The following is a 16985-nucleotide window of genomic DNA, read 5'->3' as shown; positions in this document are numbered from 1 at the left end:
ACATTGGATTGATTTTGGCTGAGACAGTTACCTTAAGGTGTAGCTTTAACATTGAATAAGTATACAGAGCCTGTAGCCTTTCTTGTGTTTGTTTTACCTGATCAGGTAGCGACAGATTATTTTAGCTGACCAGGTAATTATTTATTTATTTCATTTGATTTGTCAATTTTTTTGTTTATTTATGCGATAAGCTATCCCCTAGTTATATTTTACCTGATCAAGTGTAACCATTGATTGTGTTTTACCTGATCACCTAAGCGTTAATCAATAATACTTTATCCAGTAATTATTGCTAGATTTGTCCAGCTGACCAAGTAGCCATTGATACAGTACACGTGTTCAATTAGTTATTTTTTAATTGCATTTTACCTGTCCAGGTAACATCTATATGTGAATCCGAATCAATTTCTACCAAATTCAATTAGATAACCTTTTATCCAAGATAGTACCTAATGATGTATACATTATTCAGGGTAATGGCCGAGGTTGATACATTAATATTGTTGATAGTACTGGTAATGAGCAGTCTACTTCTCTAACGTTCCACGTCTCGGTGAAGATGAGTCAGTATCGTCGTGTCATTTACGTAGATAATGGACTTGTACGAATAGTGTACGTGTGTTACTCGTATATAATTTTATTTTACCATAAGATAAATCATTATATGATAAAGTGGGGATTGTAAGTGGTTGTCATTGAGTATTATTTATTTCATCAGTGCGACAGTTTTGTTTTCCGATTAAAGCAAATAAGAATATATATACATAATATCCAATTTAAGTAAGGTGTGTGTTCTTTTTATTACATTTTTCAAAGCAGTAAGAGAGTGAAAGTGACCTTGTATAACATTTTGTATCAGGGCATTTCATTGGATGTCACAACAATGTTTTAAGAACGAAAATCGTTGTTTTTTGTTTGCAAATGGCTTGCTTGTTTATGGTTCGAATTTAAGGTAAATAAAGATAAGGCAAAATATAAACAGAGGGAAGATTTAAACTGAGAACTTCAGAAAAATACAAAGAGACTAAACCCAGCATATTTAACTTCATTGACGGCACCCGTCATGTTAATCTATGTCAAAGTCATTTAATTTAACGTTCTTTAAGGGAGGATTGGGGTAGAAACAACGAAACTACAAGGAACATTGAACAGCCTTAAAGAGAAGTCGATATTCCTATCACACAAAGAAATGAATACATCATTTCCAATGAGATCCCCATGGAAGTCATACAACTTGTCCAGATTATTTAAGCTGACTGATATTCGGAGCAAACCCGTCAATATTGAATTAACTGCGGCATGCCACCGTATGGATGGTAAGCATGGATTTTACTATTATAAAAATGTTACGTTCACAATAGGAAAAACGGAATCTCAATGGCTACCTATATTCACAGGTATCAGATTTGTTTTATGATATTGCCCACAGTAAATATCCTTCTGGTGTGTATAACTACCAGTTATACAGTTACAAATATACCCAGTTTGTATTTGACCATAATTACCACAATAAATATCATTCTGATGTATACATTTTATAACCACCAGTTATACAGTTATAAATATACCCAGTTTGTATTTGACCATAATTAACACAATAAATATCATTCTGGTGTATACATTTTATAACCACCAGTTTTACAGTTATAAATATACCCAGTTTGTATTTGACCATAATTAACACAATAAATATTCGTCTGATGTATATGACCACATGTTGAACAGAGATATACATGCATCGAGTCTATATTTGATTACAGCTTACAAAAGAAATATCCCAAGGCAGGAACATACATATTTCTATTCATATATGTTCCATTAGCTACATTTAAGTAAGTTTTACATTACTGTCTTCTCTTCTATTCTATTCAATAATACAATCTACGTCTTATATATAAGTATACCAATGTTTCTGTAGTCAAATGAAAAACAATGCTTATACTTGTTTCTGCCTGTTTTAAGTTGCTTGCATTGCAATTACCGTGTTCCCCATTCAATAACAGGGTACTCTGTTTAAGAATTTTAATCAACCTGTAAATATCCTAATTTATTTCAACAAAGACCAGCTGGAGATTAAATTTCTGTAACCACATTTACAGTAACCTGACCACCTCAGAGACTATTAGTGACACTTCAACTAACACGAAAGGACGTTACCACGACATAGACGTCACTACTTTGGGAATGCAATAATATCAATAAGTTAATAGCTTTATATACTGAAAACTGCAGTGAAAGGTTAGCTTCACTTAATTGCTTGTTTTCCCGACTTCTCAATTAAATATGTTTTTTCTCTTATCATTACGTTACATGGTACAATTTACATTTATTTATTTATTCATTTAATTTTACACTGCTTTTATGTCCAATTTAGCACAATAATGCCTATACGTGTTTTGCTAACACATTGTTTTACGTAAGTTCACAAAGCACATAAAATGTATTGATGAAAATCGTATTGTACCAGTCAAGTTTAAAATGTGTGTTTAACATAACTCCTCACACGCTTGTAAACACACCCGCACTTGCATACACACATTTGTGGAGATATTAGCCAGGTGACATAGGCCTAGTAGTTAGTGCCTGATAAGTTAGTTCCTGCAGAGTTCCCAATTGTACTGGGTGAGATGTATTTTATTGATTATCTATGAACGGCAAAGCGCTTTAGAGTGGCTTTTTGTACATGTAGCTAGATGGAATGAGAGATAACATTTTCATCTTGTTATCATTAAGTATTTCATGTTAAAAGTTGAACGACCATGATAAGAACTACAGTTATTTTTATTTTATTTTTATTTTAACATGGATATACGTATAACCATTTGTATCTGTCCACTCCCGGCGGGGATGTAAAGGGTTCCGGTCTTGTAATAGATTATCCTAGAGAAACAACTATAAGCAAGTAAGTAAATCAAATAGCAGTCATATTGTATACTTTTTACGGAAGATATTCAATTACAGATATTAATAGCACACATTGAATTGTTCTTGTTATCGCCCTGAATAGTAACGGAATCTTTGTTAAATAACTCTACATGTATACAATTTTAGTACATCCTGGCATTACCTCTACCTGTGATACAATACAATTAGTATATTAGGTTATATCACACAGTACTAGTAAATCTATACAAACATATTTATACTACGGAAAATTTCTGTCACGTTGGTTTCGTCAAAGATAATATTTGCATACATTAATGTAGGCAATAATATTAATTGTTTTACTAATTATTTAAAACAAATATGACACGAATACAAATATTAAAAGATTGAATGCTTACACAAAAATTGGGACATGTGATGCTAATTATAATGAATATAAAGATTATCGATCAACATATTATTTCCACTTGGATACGTAATATCTATAAAAAAAAAACATGCATTTAAATGTTAAGATTACACATTCTTATCAAAACGATTGAAAAATAAATAAAACGAAAGGGAAAATGAATTCAACGTATGAAAGTTCATGAATTGATTCAACTGAAAACATAATAATAAATCAAGCTTACCTCTAGGGACGTTTAGCACATATAGCATACACAGCGAAACACACACGTAAAACATTGATAATACTAACCAAACACTGATTTGCTCAGAGGTAGTCATTTTGACTTGGGACCAATTTATCAACTAAGTAAAGCTATGAGTCCTGATGAACGGGTGTGTCGTGAAGGTTCACTAGCGTTTTGTCTCATTCACATTCGACACGTACTTAGGTTCGATACCGACATGCAGAACTCCTCAACCGGACTGGGAATGCTGGTCAGATGTACAGATAGCCAACTGATAAGTAATCAGTAACTTGACACATGACTGATTTTTCTCTATAGGGTAAATCAACATATGATTTACGATTATGAAAAGGAAGGAAGACACATGCTACGTTAATTGAAAAGATATAATTAAAATGTTTTCGAGATATGAATGGCTCTTGGTAAATGTTCATCAGAGCCCGTCTCTGTCAGTTCGCCAGTTTGTTAAACTCTGAGGTTATAAAAAAAACTGGGCCTTGTTTAGTAAACAAACGGGGCAATGAGAAGTTTAAATTAGACCACGGGATATTGTAACAGACTTTTATAACGCGTTTTATGTATACATACAACTATGTATCACCGACAGTTAACGACAGGTACATCAAAGGGTTTTATCATCTATCCAGTGTATGCATACCTTGATCAGTAAATATAACGTCTGCCCGTTAACACTGTAGAGTAATAAATGTTTACTCTATTGCTATGAATACCACATTAATAACAAACAAAAATCTGACAAAGCCATGATTTTTATTGTACATTTATATCACGATATGTTATATACACCCACTGCACTTCAATATACATACCTATATACAGCACGATTTAAGCCATTGTTAGCATTATCGGAAAACGTATCATTGCGGTAAACAACGTTAAATATTTCGTATCTTAATATGATATGCACAACAGATTAACAAAGGTGTCAATTTGATGAATGAATACATGTATGTTTAATGGTGCAGAATAACGAATACCTTTTAAATATATAACAAGAAGAAATATTTTTCTGAAGTTTAACACATAGTCAATTAAGTGAGTTGATTAACATATTATGCGAAATATGAATCCTTAAAACGAAAACTAAAGAAAATAGTTTAATGCATATATGTAAAATTATGAGACATATCAATTAAGGTAAAATGAATGAGGAGTGAAACTGGATACACGTAAATTAAAAGATAAAACTAATACGTGTAAATGAAAGTTCAAAACTGACCGAAGGAATCTTGTTTCATTAATAAGATTTACGGAGTACCTATTTCGGTTTTGTTATCTATTAAAATTTGATGAACATATGTTGGTGCTAGTAATCATACAATTAAAATTCTGGAAATAGAAAACTGTCAAACAAAATAGTATAGGACAGACATGAAATTATTTTATTTTTTAAATGCAATCACGGATGATACTATGATAACACATAAACATCAAGTTAACCAGTCTCAATATTACCCCAGGATTTGGGGCCCTACAAGGTTCGTCAAGGCGTGTAAATAAGGTAATATGCCGAATTAATCAATCATGACTTCTGACTCCTTTACTTTTACTGTACAACGTATTTCGGCTATTCAAATGGAAATGATAAGGGGGATAACTTGTATGCTCTGAAGATAACATTTTGTACATGTAGCGAAGAAAGTCAAAAGAATTGTTGTTAAGCATGATCAAGTGTGTAAGGATTATAGGATTACTGGGATAATCTACACGACAGCCTTCCCTGAGTAATCCATAACATGTCTACAAACCAGTGAAAGGCTAAAGTATTCGTAATCAACGTCCATTTGTGTGCAGTCTTAGCATGTATACTTATGCGGCTTAGCTGCCACCGACTGCGACTTGTTTTATATATAAGTAAAATACTCTTATACTCGTGCCACAATAATTCTTAGGGTATATCCTATTGACGCGAAAGCTGAAATATGATAACCAGAAATACGCTGAAAAGAGTACATATCTAAAAAAATCAAGGATGTTGATGCAGAAATCCAAATTAATAAGATATTCCCTTCACCATATATGACTGTTTCGTCCATTAAGAACCTTTCGATGGTACTTAAGCCAAAAGAATGAATTCTTGTCAAAAATGATCAAAAACATTTTGTATAAATACAGCAAAAGAGACAGCTTAAAACGTAGAGCTACAGTCGATAACTTATTGATCATCTACATGATATTTCATGTTTCCGTGCTAGGATTAGAAAATCCAGATCAATAAGATGACAGAAAATAACTACCGTTATGTATCTGCTTTCAGTATGATTTCTTTTAGATTATATAAATAATATTTTTATGGTTAAGAATCAGTTCATGATGAACGACAGAGTGACATATTTTCTAATCGTATGTGTCGACTATTTTTCATCTGTTATTATACGAAATTTAGAAGTCCTCCATTGGAAGTCTAGAAAGCCCCATTGATTGAAAAATTGAAAGTTAAATTATTGAGAAATGACATATAATTTCGATTTCTTTCGTGTAGAATTTATCAGTTTAGATATAATCTTAAATCATGCCGTTTTGTATACTACATGTATGCATTTTAGTCATAATTTACTGCAATAAGCACGTCACTAAAATTGGAGATATGGTCGAGTTTGATGCCAACAACTTTGTGAAATTGAACAAAACGCAATGTGTCATGGGAGGTTTAAACTTGATATATGTAATTCAGATTGACGTATGAATCGTATATAAAAATTGCCTTTTTTAACAAAATTCAAATAAAAGTAAATATTTATTTATCGCTGCAGTGATACCAGAATCGAAATAATTACATCAAAATATTGATAAAAGTCGTAGGATATTTTTACACTATTTCAATGATAAAATATAGTTACAATTTGATTAGTACATGTGGTCATTTTGGACAATATCAGCAAATTATCTCTGAAAAGGGAAAAAAAGCAATCGTAATTAAATAAAGGAAATATTGCACCTTACCTGATATTTATGAACCTGTTCCGAAGTACTTTGTGTCCAGAATGGGATCTCCTTAAGCCAGCACTGTCACCACTTAGCTTATATCTCAAATGCGCTTATTTTCTTTAATATCGACTTATACATATTACGGGTTAATTCATACTTCTTAGCACATTGAAATCAAACCGGTTAAATAAACTGTGCGTTTAAATATACCTTCAGTATTAACATAAAGTAAACAATGACGTGTAAAACCGGCTACATTTAAACCGTAAGTACTCTACAAAATAGGTCATTTAGTGGATACCACACACTTATATACAAGCACCGTAGTGATTTCGTCACTAATACAGTCGATCGCGGTTAAGTGCGAAAGGATTGAGTGTGTGTTGATTGTTTGAATGTACTGTTACATTTCAAACTAATCATACATATACTAGCTGGAGAAATTTATGTCTGTCTCCAATACCGTACACATGATTGGTCAGGTATACGGAATTGCAAACAAAATGTACCTGTCGTCCTCAAGGCCATATTACTATCTCATGATCATTATGCAGTTAATATCTCTGCGTACGTCAAGAGAGACATCAAGTAGTATTATATACTCTGGTTCCTTTAACCTCTAGCTCCTAAATTTGCAATTAAAATTCTTTCTTAATCATGTATTTTCACAAAACGATGAGATAGAATTACCAAATTACCAAATAACTTATCTAACGCAATTATCTCTGTGGTGTTTTAAATGTAATTAAACTTCTATTAGTGTCAGTGTTTTTCGGAAGTTAAAATCCCAGTCTAATATTTCTGAACTTTTCTACAGGGAATATTCGTACATAAGTTGCACTAAAATTTAAATTATTATTGTTGTATCTCAAATTGATTTGGATTATTTAGCGACCGTGGACCATCTTACTCACTTTGTAAGTAAGCTTGAAAATCAACTAGTGGCCGGAGCGCACTCTTACTTAAATGCAAGACCTTACTTTAGACGCAAGCGTCATCTGTAAAGTTCATTGTCTACTCTTACTTTAGACGCAAGCGTTCTCTGTAGTAATCATAGCCTGCCCTTACTTCAGATGCAAGCGTCCTCTGTAGTGAGCATAGCCTACTCTTAATTCAGATGCAAGCGTCCTCTGTAGTGCTAATAGCCTACTCTTACTTTAGACGCAAGCGACCTCTGTGTGGTTCATAGCCTACTCTTACTTCAGATGCAAGCGTCCTCTGTAGTGCTAATAACCTACTCTTACTTTAGACGCAAACGTCCTCTGCCAAATTGATTTGGATTATTTAGCGACCGTGGACTATCTTACTCACTTTGTAAGTAAGCTTGGAAATTAACTAGTGGCCGGAGCGCACTCTTACTTAAATGCAAGACCTTACTTTAGACGCAAGCGTCATCTGTAAAGTCCATTGTCTACTCCTACTTTAGACGCAAGCGCTCTCTGTAGTAATCATAGCCTAATCTTACTATAGACGCAAGCGTCTTTTGTAGTGCTCATAGCCTACTCTTATTTCAGACGCAAGCGTTCTCTGAAATGATCATAGTCTGCTCATACTTTTGACATAGGTGTCCTCTTTAGAACACATGTACATAGCGTACATTTACTTCAAACGCAAGCGTCCTCTTTAACGCAAATTCCATGTAGTAACCATAGACTAATCTTATTTGAAACGCAAGCGTCCTCTGTTGCAGCCATAGCCTATTCTTACTTAAGACGCATGCGTCCCCAGTAGCTCCCAAAGTCCATTCTGAATTTAGACGCAAGCGTCCGCTGTAACGCCCATAGACTAGCTACTCTTCCTTTAGATGCAAGTGCCATCTAGCAAGTGCCCTCGATAATAGCCGTCTATGGCTTTAGACGTAAGCGTCCTCTGTAACGTTCTTTGGAGGCAAGCGTCCTTTTAAGTGACTATATAATACTTTTAATTTAAACACAGGCGTCCTCTGTAGAATGCATAGCCTACTCTTACTTTAGACGCAAGCGTCCTCTGTAACGCCCATAGCCTACTCTTACTCTAGACACAAGCGTCATCTGTTGTGGTCATATTCTGCTCTTACTTTAGACACAAGCGTCCTCTGTAACGCACATAGCCTACTCTTACTTAAGACGCAAGCGTCCTCTGTAACGCCCATAGCCTACTCTTACTCTAGACACAAGCGTCATCTGTTGTGGTCATATTCTACCCTTACTTTAGACGAAAGCGTCCTCTGTAACGCCCATAGCCTACTCTTACTTTAGAAACAACCGTCATCTGTTGTCGTCATATTCTGCTCTTGTACTTTAGACGCAAGCGTCCTCTGTGACGCCCATAGCTTAGTCTTACTTTAGACAAAAACGTCCTCTGTAGCGGTCATATTCTACTCCTACTTTAGACGCAAGCAATTTCATGCGTAGGAGAAGCAATACTTCTTAAACAGTTCTCTTTTTTGTACCTGAAATCAAACCATGGCCGTTTGCGTGGAAGGCTAGTGTCATAATCTTGTAACAAGGCTCCCTAATGCATAACCTAAAAATGTCCAAGACATTTGAAACTGTGGTACTGAAAAAACATGACTTGCCTCTCAAGCATTTGATTATGTTTATATGTATTTGTATGAATGTCAATATTGAAATTAAATACAGTTTAAAGATAGTTTGGTAAAACGTTTGAATGTGTTAGCACGCCTTTTATTATCGACTTAATAAACTTTTTTTTCTCTTGTCCTTGTGTGTTGACGCTGTGGTCTATTTTTTGTTTTTGAGTGTAGAAGTTGTGTGTTGACGCTGTGGTATATTTTTTGTTTTTGAGTGTAGACGTTGTGTGTTGACGCTGTGGTCATTTTGTTTTTTTGTTTTTGAGTGTAGACGTTGTGTGTTGACACTGTGGTCTAACTTTTTGTTTTTGAGTGTAGACGTTGTGTGTTGACGCTGTGGTCTATTTTTTTGTTTTTTAGTGTAGACGTTATGTGGTGACGCTTTGGTCTATTTTTTTGTTTTTTAGTGTAGACGTTGTGTGTTGACGCTGTGTCTATTTTTTTGTTTTTTAGTGTAGGTGTTGTGTGGTGACGCTTTGGTATAGTTTATCTTTTGTGTGTTGACGCTTGTACATGTATATATTTTTTTATTTTGTCCTTGTGTGTTGACGCTGTTGTATAGTTTGTTTTTTTGGCGATTGGCGCTTGTATTTATGAGGACCGAGTTATATACAAAGATCTGTTATATCCTTTTTACATTTTAATAGACATTTTCTTATAATTTTTAGGCCAAATTAGAAATAATCATGTCGATCATGGCTTTAATACAAATAACTTAAAATAGATTCAGGTTTCTATATCAATTCACTAAGGTGATAATGCTTCATGCAACTAATTTCTGATAGATCCTGTTAACTACATTTAAAGTAAAATAATCAGATTGGAGGACCTGAAGTAGCTGTTACAATAAATTCAATGGAGGGCCATTTAATTAATAGCCTCCATTGTAAAAATGCAATGTATTTATATGGTATCATAAACCTTAAGAGGACCGCACAATAATCTCACTTAGATATGATATTATATATATTACAATAGCAGGAAGACCGTATAGTAATATCTCATTGTTATATATTACAATCGTATATCATTATAGCAGGAACGGTACAATAATCACGACTGTTTTGTGTTATAATAATCAAGATTAATCCCCGAAGTAATATTGTTGATCTATAAAACAAATGACAATGAATACTTTCATACGAAAAGGAATTGCTGTTAGCCTGGACATTCCTATAACTTCATTTAAATATAATGTTCGTTTTACTTAGTTTAACAAACAAGTACATAGTGTAATTATAAAGTAAGAAAATCATCTGAATTATTGAAACAAGATTAGAGTCGAAGCTTGTCAACATTAGGCGACGCACGAACTAGCCTCCAATATTAGATATATCGATCTCCTAAACACTTAAAGACGTTTTTTTTGTTTTTTTATATTATTATAGTATTCAATTTGTATGCGTTTGTGTGTTAGTTGGCCATTTCTGTAAGTACTCTAGACGTATTTCTTATAACAAGCTAGCCTTGTTTTCCAATAATGTTCGTTTTTTTTAAATTCCGTTTTTTTTAATTAGATATGTATGCCGAAATTGTATGTAAATATCTCACTCATTTTATATCATTTAATCATGTAGTCCGATAGATTTAAGTCCGTGATTTGAGCTATTCGTTCACGTGTCTTGAGACTTCGTGGTGATATAGACCGTGTCATCTGTTGTACGTGTAAACATAGGACAAAGTCAGTGCTGATGTAGTTTCTCTTATACAGATATCTCAGTAATTGTCGTATAAATATAAACATATAATGTAGATGTATACCACACGACAGACGAAAATTCATAGTTTACAATATCATAACTTATAGAAGATCTTCATCAAAGAGACGAGAAAACGCTTGTCCATGATAATGGAAATCCATCAAAATTCCTTCATTTCACCACAGTTTATTTTTCTAAACGTCGTATGTTGGAATGATGGGAAATTTTCCCATCCTACTAATCTTGTGCTTTTAACTGTTTTCACTATTAAATTGTCTCAAGTTAAATGTATGGTGAGAGAGAGACATCGTGTACTTATAAAGGTATTGGGATTTTGGAGAGAAATGAATAATTAAAACCATCCTAATATATTTCGATTCTGTTAAAGAATTCCGATTGTGCATAATTTAAATGAATCTGAGATTATTTTTTCTTCTATTTCCGCTAAAAGGTCAATTGCTCTGCCGATTGAAGTTAGGGTTAGGCCTAAGAGTACGCTGGTTTGCGGCAGTTTTTACGACATGGTCTTAAAATTCTAATTATGCAGGGACGCTTATGGTTTAACCATAGATATATGCGGTAAATGTTCTGTAATTTGAATGGAGGAGGTCTCCTGCTGAAGGGCACACCAACTCAGCATATCAGCTATGTGTTTCTTGTGCTCACAACAGGCTGATATAGTCCGAAATAAGGTATGTCCTCTTTAGAAATCTCTCCGCTCCATCATCAACACAGATACTCGTGATAAGTTATTCTGCTGCTGTATGGAAATCCTGATATGCCAGATCAATATAACTTAAATATGTTTGACTCTGTCCAAAAATGTATCTGTAAGTCGAAACGATTTTAGTGCAAAACTTATTTATTTTATTTTATTTTTATGTAATTATTGCGTTTGTTTAAACAATGTACATTGACTTGTTGTTCGACAACACTTGTGACATGTCAGTATGATATTTAGACTTAATGAGTTTTGTTGATACTGGAATTAATATAGACTACAACACTCTTGCATTTTGCAGGATATCAGTATACTTTTTGATTGGAATCAACGTAAAGCAATTTAGAGATGTCCAATGTAATTAATACATCCTTATATAGAGCTCATTAGGCTTACCTTTTTATGAATCACATTCCAACCAGATTCAATTAAGTAATGCAGTTCCTCTCGTTATTCTCTTCATAACCACTTTCTTTCATTTCCTGATGCACCCCTTCCACCCTCCCCCCTGATTTCTTCTTCTTCTCTTTGTCTGTTATACTATCAAAATATATATAACAGTGCCGTCCTACTGCCGGGTTTATTAATAAGGAAACGAATTAATATAAGTACTTTATGTACTTGTTTTCGAATCCTCTTTGTTGATTTTGTATTATTTTGTCACTGCCATATATTGAATAAAATACTGTTTAAACTAAGTTATTTTGGACTGCGGGCTGCGTGTACTGTACGTAACACTGTTAAAAACAATACCGTGTCATTTACAATTTTAAATTATTCTGAAATTCAGCAAGTATTTCTAACGCAGGCAAGGGAGTGTATTTTTAGCCTGACTGTTTAGCTTGACTGTTTAGCTTGGTATAAGGCTAAAAAAGGCTACTCGTTTGTGGATTTTTCTTTAAAAAATTATAAATGTATGTATGTACAGAGAAAACATATTTACAACAGTATTCAATATCAAACGTTATATATATGATAATAAATAATAATTCGAGGTTCTCATATACCGCTTTATCACAACCTAGTTCGTAGGTCGTCTCAAAGCGGTTCACAAATTATTATCCGTGGTTATAGGGCCTTTGCACCCAGCCAATATCTTTCTCAACCCCCCGGGGAGCATACAACCGGTGCTGCCATTTCGGCGCTCACAGCTTGCATTCAACAGCTCGAACACTGCCCAACTACGTACTAATTTACAGCTGAGTAGACTGGAGCAAGCGGAGTTAAGTATCTTGCTCAAAGATACAACACAGTGCGGTGCCGTGACTCGAACCCGCAACCCGGCGTCCTACCACTAGACTACCGTGCCTCCGGAGGACAAATCAGGATCCTTTTTCACATGTGGTGCTCCCATTGGCAGACTTTTCATTGAAGACTCTCTGGAGAAAAATGTCGGGTATAATCTTATTGCAAAGTTTGGTCTTATCAAGATTAACGTTAGACTTGCTAAAACATGTGTATAGTTGTATAGGTTTGTTGAGGGGAGACAACCTCACCTTACAAGTGAATACACCCAATGTGAAACAAACGGGCAATATGGTGGAATATAGAGTGAGAAAAATGTTCGTTAAAATTATTAGAATCATTAACGAAGTATGATAGGCTGGACTTCATATTTTTTTCAAAAAGCTCGAATCCCCTTACAACGCGTGGGTGAAATGAGAATTAAGGAAGGGGGGTACATTTAGTAGAATACGGTAACAACAATGCAGTGTGTATTGACATGTGTGAACAGTTGTAACAATAAATGTTATTTATAAGGTAACTACAATAGTTGGTTATGAAACGGAAATCAACTATTGATCTAACGCATATATTTGCCTTTCTGCCTCTGACGTGATTTCGCGATCGCCAAAGAAAACAATGATTGTAAAGGTACTCTTGTACTCCTCCACAAAGGCGAAATGAGTCGCACTAAGTCAGTAACAGACTAACACCTTATACACGTAAATTAAACTTATATGTGGTCATACTGGACTGACACTGTGTAAAACCTGAAAGATTTATTCTGATGAAATAAACTAAAAATAGATTAATTGACATCACCATAAGATGAAAGTGTGACCAATACCAAAGGAAAGCTATATATCTATTGTTTGTTCGTAAAAATCGACAGAAGTCCAAACGTGTACTGATATCGAGTGCTATGTAGATTTCAGTTTTAATACTTGAATAGCAAGCAGATATAGATAGATTATTTAAGGAATAATCAGGATTTATTTTGGAGTTATATAATATATATTTCAAAAATACTGCATGCACTTTGCAGTGTGAAAATAAATTACAGTATTTGAAATTAGCATTTTTTTTAAATATTATATGTGGGTGTAAAATTAAATTATATTAATGTAATGAAGAACTGAAAAGAAATTCTATGAAAATATACAAGTCTTAAAATTACAGGCTTTTTATATATTGTCTTTTCAGTCTTTGAATTGAAGCGAAAAAATATACATCTCTGCATGTTATCATTGAAATAAGATTAAATCAAAACAATGTACGAAGAACTACAGATAGCATAAATGTGGAAGGTGTGTTATGAATGTGTATAAAAGTCATGATACATGTCCTAAATAAGTTTAGTCCATAGTATTAAGTTATATGTGACGTCACCTATATATTCATGATCCGACATATCATTTATGAATGGATAGGTGTAATCTTGTTTGTTTACGATCTCGAGTCGTCGTTGACGACAGGCGTCAGGAGAAATAAGACTACACTTAGAAACGATATTTCCCACAATTCGCTGTCTAGAATCTTCTAACCCGATAAATGCAGAGAAAATATCAAAATTAAAAGGGCTTACTCTATGTAAATTTTATACTTAACTAAGTAGTTTTGATTTACATAAACCTTCGAGATTTGTCAATGTGTATAGACATAACATACATGACAACACTGTTTTATCAGACTTAAATTTCAAGAAAAATTCTTTTATTTCTTTACTCTTTATGATTGATATGGATGGTCGATATTAATCATAAAAAAAAAGAGAAATTAATAAAAAATATAAAACAAAATCTTCCTGAAAGTTTTAGCATATGCTTGAGCATACAAGCATACATGTATGCTACGCCACTGTTAAAACTTCAATGACCGATTTTTAGGAGCGAATTACGTAGCATGCCGACCAACCATAGAGCGTGAAATAATAAATTGATTCAAATCATCTTAATTCACATCGACAGCGAATGTACGTTTAATACACATATTTGCCATCAGTTAACTGTTACAACTATAGGAAGCATGCAGACCTTTACAATACACAAACCCTCGTGTATGTCACAATATGTATATATAAGTCTAAATATTCAAGTGCGTAGCTGCCTATACGCTGGCACGCAGATGAATTCACAAAAGTTTCAAAAGCACTGCTTGTTCGTTTTCCTTGTCCCTATACAAAGGCCCTGTACTGGCCCCGCTCTTAAAATATAATCATGAAACCAGTTATTTTAGCTTATATTAATCACTCTTATTGACCTGGATGTTAGCGCGCGGGGGTCTTATTGTGAGAGGAAACCGGAGTACCCGGACAAAACCCCACGTGGTCTGGCAGGTGACCCCAATCCTTTTCACGTCCGATCGGGGAATCGAACCCCGACCGCTTTGGTGAAATACAAGTGCACTGAATCCACTCCAAACTATGTCTAGCTACTAACCATATGCATGCGCCCATGACATTGTCGCTTGAACTGTTCTGCAAATAATTAAAAATCAATCTGATTTCAACCATACCTTCATCTACGCTCCGTTCCGTAAACTTCGCTCTGAAACTTGACGAGCGTAGATGAAGATACGGTTTTGATCAGAATATGAAAATATAAAAATGGATCAGGCATGTTAAAGCAAGTGTATAATCATTTTTGGAAATGGTTGATAAGAACTTTTTTGACGTATAGTATTTTTTTAAGAACTTGAACTAGAACCTGAAAATATGGACATAGGTCAGTGAATTATGATCGCTATGCGTAGGTACTAAATCGAAAAGTATAACTGTGCTTTCCTTTTTGAGTTACGTTCTAAATCATATAGGATTCGGCAGAAAAAAAACCTGATCAATTCAAACATTTCTATCAGCTTTTGTAGCTTCATTTTGGAAAAAAACACCGAAAATACAATTAAATTCATCCCTTCTCAATGTCATTTGAAAAAAAAGTGAACCTCTTTTGACCCCACGTACTAAATGACCTTAGGTGTGAATAGGACTTTAAACCCAAACCGATCCCTTTGTTATGTTTATGTCCGGAAAAAATCACGAGAAATGAGGGGCACGAGGAGGGGCTTCAGAAGCGTAATTCTATTACTATGTAAGCGTTATTCTAAATGGGGCAAAAGCTGCTCGGATCACAGTTTGAACTTCAATCAAAGCTGTTCGATCACTCGTTATATAAGCCTATCGCGAACGAAGTGTATAGGCCGGCTAGCAAAGTAATCGATTGAGTCGATCGGCCATCTCTCTTTCCTATAGGATCACCCATAGGCACTTGACGCTTTGTTATGTCAGATTTTTTTGATTTTTTTTATATAAGTATATATTTTTTTTTCAAAATTATCATCTGAGAATTATCTGAATAAAAAAAGGAAATGACAATTTTCTTTTTTCTTTTTTAGTAGTCAAGTGCCTATGGATCACCGGAGAAACTTCCAATTCTAAAAAAAAATGAATGAAGACTGGCAGCTTTAGCTTAGAAAGCAAAACAATATCATTCGAGGTAGATCATAAATTTGGAATGAAAAAAAAATGCAGAAAGAAAAAGACGCATATTTTCAAATGAAATGGCAACAAGAAAGAACAATATCTGTTGGGTTTTTTTGCAATTTTGTATTGTGTATTTCAAGGGTAATTTCACATGTTTTTACGATTTTAATTATTATCATCATTATAAGTATAATCACGGAATTAGATAGATTGTTATACTAATCATTAGCAAATTAAATGGTTTTGATAATTCCAATGATCTTAGTGTACATCATGTATTTGAACTTCATGTTTAACATAGGGAAAGGACGTCCATAATTAATGTTCATGTAACTTGTGCCGAATCTCTTTGCTGTAAGTATATTTATGGCAACTTATGACATATTTAAACTAACATGATGAACCAGTGGAATTAACACATATATGTAACATGCTCGCGTGAACTCGAATTTGGGGACTTTAATTTTACTATATTTACTTGTTCGTTACTTAATTATTTTCACGGAATTAGATTAGCTATTTAATTCCGTTCCGTGCTATTATAGTAACGTGTTTGGGTTTTTTCATGGTCTTTGTGAGTGTTTTGGGGGTCTTCATGTGTGCTTCTTACGACCCCTTATGATAGTTGCGAACCGATACGGATAGGCCTACACCATTTTGATTTGTGAAAATGATCGTCCAAGTTTAGTGATCTGGTTCATAACCCTTCCTGGGTCCCCAACAAAACACAATCTCTGTCTCTTATACGTTACCTTATGCTCAGCGTGATATTAAAGCGTCTCAGTGACCAGAAAGTATGTGGGCGGGGACTTCAAGAAGT

Source organism: Mizuhopecten yessoensis, unplaced genomic scaffold (assembly GCF_002113885.1).
Source record: "Mizuhopecten yessoensis strain PY_sf001 unplaced genomic scaffold, ASM211388v2 scaffold6683, whole genome shotgun sequence".
NCBI lineage: Eukaryota > Metazoa > Mollusca > Bivalvia > Pectinida > Pectinidae > Mizuhopecten > Mizuhopecten yessoensis.
Note: the sequence above shows the minus strand (reverse complement) of the source record.